This window comes from Oryctolagus cuniculus, chromosome 10 (genome assembly GCF_051225735.1).
Source record: "Oryctolagus cuniculus isolate XC-2025 breed Fujian yellow rabbit chromosome 10, ASM5122573v1, whole genome shotgun sequence".
In the NCBI taxonomy this organism is placed as follows: Eukaryota; Metazoa; Chordata; class Mammalia; order Lagomorpha; family Leporidae; genus Oryctolagus; species Oryctolagus cuniculus.
Genome location: NC_142876.1, coordinates 40,683,849 through 40,689,848, shown reverse-complemented (window position 1 = coordinate 40,689,848; position 6,000 = coordinate 40,683,849).

The following is a 6,000-nucleotide window of genomic DNA, read 5'->3' as shown; positions in this document are numbered from 1 at the left end:
AGAGATTTGCAGGATGGGAAAGTGCAGACTTGAGTGTGCACTGGCAAAAACTCAAGATGTGTTTTGAAAGAATGGTCATGGTAAACAGGTGGGGTACTAGAAGAAAAGGTGTGGAAATGCCCGAGGAAAGTAGGAGGAGCCCCAGTTGTGGAGAATGCTAACTGTTAGGAAATGCAGTTAACTTGAACTTGAGTTTTATCTTTTATCCTGAAAAACTATAAAAGGTTTTGGAATTATTCTGAAATATCTATCTAGCAGCAGTGTCTGGCTCTGTTAGAGGAGATTGGACAAGGAAGGTAAGGAAAATAACACCTGATACCTCGTATTTCATTTAATCCACATAGCAACCCTGAAGTCAGGTGGCATATCCTCAGGTTGTAGTTGGGAAACCCTCCCCTTGAAGAGATTAGGTATTGTGTCTCAGCCACTGCGCCATGGAGCTGGTAAGTGGACTAAGAGAGCAGAACCATCCCATTCTAAAGCCATGCTTTTTCTTCTGTGCAACTGTTTGTTATGCTAGTCTAAGCAAATGAGCCTTTATGCAGAGACACCAGTCATGAGGCTATTGTCATAGGCCAGGTGAGAGCTGGAAGTTTGTAACCCCACCCTACACCACCAGTCACCTCTTAGTTGTATACTGATAGGGCTGAGTAGGAGGGTACATGTTTGATATGCTTCTACCATCAGACTTTCTAACACTTCTCCTAACTCTAATCTTTCAATAACCCACCCAAAGCAGAGCTAAGGACTATAAAACAGACGTATCTGGAGTCTGCCTCCCATGACCGGGACTGAATTGGAGACAAAGACCTCAGCTTCAGTATCTGCATCAGCTGAGCCCCATTCAGACTGTGCACCAAGGGAGGTCAGAATCACTACAAAAGAATCAGATAAATGGCATTAGGGAGGGAGTGATAAGCAAGGGATGGAGAAAGGGAAGAAATTGCTCCAGTGCAGCTCCCTTCATAGAAACAGAGGAGTTGAGAATGTGCTAAGCAGGTCTGGCAGTTCCTGAAAATAGTAAAGAAATCATTAGCCAGCAATTCCACCACTAAATTTACACCCAAGTGTAATGAAAAGTACTTAAGCGGAGGGTGTTGTTGTTGTTGTTGTTTAAGATGTCTTTATTTATTTGAAAGGCAGAGTTACAGAGAAAGTGGGAGAGACAGAGATCTTCCATCTGCTGGTTCACTCCCAAATGGCCAGGACAGGCATGGTTGGGCAGGCCGAATCCAGGAGTCAGGAGCGTCTTCCAGGTCTCCCATGGGAGTGGTAGGGGCCCAAACACTTGGGTCATCTTCTGCTGCTTTCCCAAGTGCCTTAGCAGGGAGCAGCCAGAACATAAGGGATTTTGGTATCAAGGCAGCGCCTGTACCTGCTATGCCACAATGCTGCACCCCCATAACAGAGTTTGGGTGTTCATAGCTGCATTCTTCGTAACGACCCAAATGTCCATCAACTGAGGAATGGACAAGCAAAACTATGATATAGCCACATAATAGGATAATATTTGGCAATCAAAAGAAAAGAAGTACACACTCCAACATGGATGAACCTTGAACACATTAGGCTAAGTGAAAGAAAGCAGTCATACAAGGCCATGTATATTTTCATATTGAGAATGTGGCACATCCAGATAGGCAATCTGTAGAGACAGAAAGTCAATAACTGATTTCCCAGGGTAATGGAGGGTGACTGCTAAGATAGATGGGGTTTCCTTTTGGGGTGAAAAATGTTCTAAAACTGATTGTAGTGGTGGTTAAATAACTTTGTGAATATACTAGAGATCACTAACTGAATATGTTAGTACCACTGTGTTATATGTGAATTATATCTCATTAAGCTGTTAGCAAAAATGGGGGGAGAGTCAGGAAGAAGGGGTGTCCATGATCCTCAGTAGTTGACTGTCCCAGGAGTACAATCTTGATCAGTGTCTTCCCGCGGTGAAAGCCAGTTGGTGAAATGTCAAGGGGAGGGGGTCCAAGACCACTGACCTCAGACATCTTGTGAAAGAAATGAGAGAGCCAGAATAGTGGTAGAAGGGGTAAGAAAGTCGGGTGGTGTTTGGGCTATCCTCAGGGCATTCTTTCCAAGGTGGGAGATATGACAATTGACTCACATCCTCTGACCCCCAGCCTGGGTCCTCAGAACCCTTGAGACCAAGTGTCACCAATAATCCATGAGCAGTTTTCATCATCTAGAGAGACTCGTGGAAAACCAACATGTCTGGGAGGCAGGAGCATAGACCAACTATGATTTCACTGTTTTTTAAAAAATATTTTTCAGGATTTAGTTATTTGAAAGGCAGAGTTACAGGCAGAGAGAGAAGGGAGACAGAGAGAAAGAGAGATCTTCCATCTGTTGTTTCACTCCCCAGATGACCTTGATCAATGGCCATAGCCAGAAACAAGGAGCTTCTTCAGATCTCCCACGTGGGTCCAGGGGCCCAAGCACTTGGGCCATCTTCCACTGCTTTCCCAGGCCATTAGCAGGGAGCCGGATCAGAAGTGGAACAGCCAGGACTCGAACCAGCACCCATATGGGATGCCAGTGCCACAGGTGGCGGCTCTACCCACTATGCCACACAAGCCCTGTGATTTCACTTCTTAACTTTGGACAGAGGTTGGTCTGTCAAGTCATGAGAACCTTGGCTACTGTGTGGGGGTTATTTGTTAGCAGACACACATGACACTCATAAATCTGTGCTTACTACAAATGGGCAGATAAATCCACAAGTGTAGTTTGGTAAACAAATTGTTTCTAACATGGGGTATATGGAGATATCAACAAAGCAGTTCACAAAAATTTGGGACTACTGATATAGAACAAAAGAGAAAAAAGCCGTGGGTGGAAGAATTTCAGATGAGGGACAAAAATGAGATGACCTGGGAGTGGGAGTGAGAGTGGCAGCGTTAGCCAGAGAAGGACGTTAACCCAGACTGTGTGCGGAGGGAGGCTGTGGCAGGTTGGGCTTGTGGCGTGGAGGCCAGTGGGTGTCAGGAAAGCACTTGTTGTGTACCAACTCCTTGGCTGGGCCTGGGTCATCTCATTCATTATGAGATGGGGCCTCTTTTCATGGTTTTTAAAATCTTCCTTTATAAGGATTTTTCCTATAAACTACCTAAAACCCTGTACTGATTGAGGCCACACATTCATCTCTCCACACCTAAACTTTGGGGGGGGGCAGTAAGGGGAGCACAGGGAGATAAGTACTTTTTGCATCAATAATGGTGATGAATATTAGCAAGATGTACCAATGTCATCAGCTACTGAGGAGTGGAATTGAAAAGCAGAAAAGGGGCCAGCGCCATGGCTCACTAGGCTAATCCTCCACCTGCGGCGCCAGCACCCCGTGTTCTAGTCCCAGTTGGGGTGCCGGATTCTGTCCTGGTTGCTCCTCTTCCAGTCCAGCTCTCTGCTGTGGCCCGGAAAGGCAGTGAAGGATGGCCCAAGTGCTTGGGCCCTGTACCTGCCTGGGAGACCAGGAGGAAGCACCTGGCTCCTGGCTTCGGATCGGCGTAGCACGCTGGCCGTAGCGGCCATTTGGGGGGTGAACCAACGGAAAAGGAAGACCTTTCTCTCTGTCTCTCTCTCTCTCACTGTCTAAACTCTGCCTGTCAAAAAAGAAAAAGAAAAAAGAAAAACAGAAAAGGGTAGGAGAGTCTTTATTCATTTCTTCCCCTCTTTTTCTTATTTCCAATAAATCTCCAAGAATATCAACTCTGTTTCCTAACTATTTTTCAAACCATCCCACTTCTAAATATGCTGACATTTTTCCAGTACAGTAGTCTCTTTATTCTTGGTCTTCCTGCCAGATGGCATGGATTCATTCTAGAACATGTGACTGTCTCATTTTTGTCTTTAAATGAGAATTATAATGTGGGCATTTGACATAGAAGCTAGGGCGCCATTTGGGATGCCTGCATCCCACATTAGAGTCCCTGGTTTCAAGTCCTAGCTCCACTTCTGATTCCAGCTGCCTGATAATGTGCACCCTGGGAAGAAGCAGGTGATGGCTCAAGTGTGTGTGGCCCTACCACACGTGTGGGCTATCCGGATTGAGTTCTAGGCTCCTGGCTTTAGCCTGGCTCCACTCTAGCCTTTGCAAGTATTTTGGAAGTGGTCCACTAGATGGAAAAAATGGATCTCTCTCTCTTTATATGTCTGTCTCTCTGCTTTACAAATAAAGAAAGAAAATGAAAGAAAAATAGAAAAACAGAACCTACTTTGTGGGCTCTTGTGAAGGTAAAATGAGCTAATGCATGTAGAATACTCAGCATAAAATATAATGGCTGGGGCTGGTGCTGTGGCCCAGCGGGTTAACACCGTGGCCTGAAGCGCCCGGCATCCCATATGCGCACCAGTTCGAGACCCGGCTGCTCCACTTCCAATCCAGCTCTCTGCTATGGCTTGAGAAAGCAGTAGAAGATGGCCCAAGTCCTTGGGCCCCTACACCCACATGGGAGACCCGGAAGAAGCTCCTGGCTCCTGGCTTCAGATCAGCACAGCTCCGGCCGTTGGGGCCAATTGAGGAGTGAACCAGTGGATGGAAGACTCTCTCTCCCTCTGCCTCTCCTCTCTCTGTGTAATTCTGACTTTCAAATAAAATAAATAAATCTTTAAAAAACATAATGGTCACTCAGTAAGGGATACTTATTCTCCATAAAACCACCAGGGGCATCTGTTCATGGTACACCCTGGGGGACAGTGTGGGATAGTTTCCCATTGCTCTTAAGAGTTCGGACTTGGAAGCATAACACAGCAGGTTCTCCATGATTCAGCCCAGTGCTGTCTGTCGACTGCCAGCCCCTTCTTTTACTCATCACCCCTTCTCTGCACCTTCTGATGGGCTTCCTCAGCCCTCAGTACATCCTTTATCACACTCTTACTGTGCCAGAGTAGCTGTTTACGTATCTGATTTCTCCTTGGACTATAAACCCACGAAGGCCAGAATAAGATGTCAGTCTTACTCAGCATGAACTTCCCAGAACTAAGTACTACATACATTGTAGGCTCTCCATCTTTATTTCTCAGACACGAGAGTGGATAGGTAGGTAGGTAGATGCATGAGAGGAAGGGACGAATGGATCCATGGCTCCCGACTCCAATGCTTTTGTGCAACTCCAGCCTGCTGGCAGCTCTCTCAGCAAAGGAGAAAGTGAGGCCCATGCCGAGAGAACTGGTGGAGGCTGGGCTTGGAGAGAGTTGACAGCTCCTATCCCCACACCGAGTAGCATTTCCTTTCTCACAAATCTAATGTTTGTATCTTCCCTACTCAAAATCCAGAGAAATTACCAATGCTTACAGAGCAAGGAGGGCACCCCCTCCAGAAGGCACGCCAGGACCTCCACATCTGGCCTGCATGCCCCTCTTCTGCCTCATCTCCCCCTTCTCCTCGCTGCAGTTTGCATCCAAAGACAGAATGCGCTTCCTTGTCTATGTGACTTTCCCAGGTCCCTTTCTTTTGAGTGACTCCTTTCAGACTCAGCTTCCATGATTCCAGTAATACTTGATGGAGCCAGTGGTACAGCCACTCACTGCGTACTGTTGTTTGAACCACTTGTCTTTACTGTAACAATGTCAGGTGCCCAAACTTATATTGACCTTGGAGAACCCACTCTTACCCCTGTGCACTGTATACATGCTTGTACCCTCTAGGCCTCAGAGGTCGTCACATATCGAATCATCCGTAAAGTGGAGGTGGCAATTCCCACCTCACGGATTTCGTGCCAGGCAGGCTGATGCAGCCTTGGAAAAGAGCCCAGAGGAAAGCCAGAACGCAGACGCCAGAGTGCCCCAAACTCAGGGCTAGGCAGGGGTCCAGTGGAACCACAGCGGGGGCTCCAAGGACTGCAGGGGAACCAGAAGGCCCAGGAATAAGGGGCAGTGTTGGCACTGGAGAGAAATAGAAGAGGTGGTTGGCTAGAGGACCAGGCCCCATTGGTTATCCAGCCGGGGCAGCTGAACTGGCCTCTTCCTCCATCCCCGCCACAGTCAGCA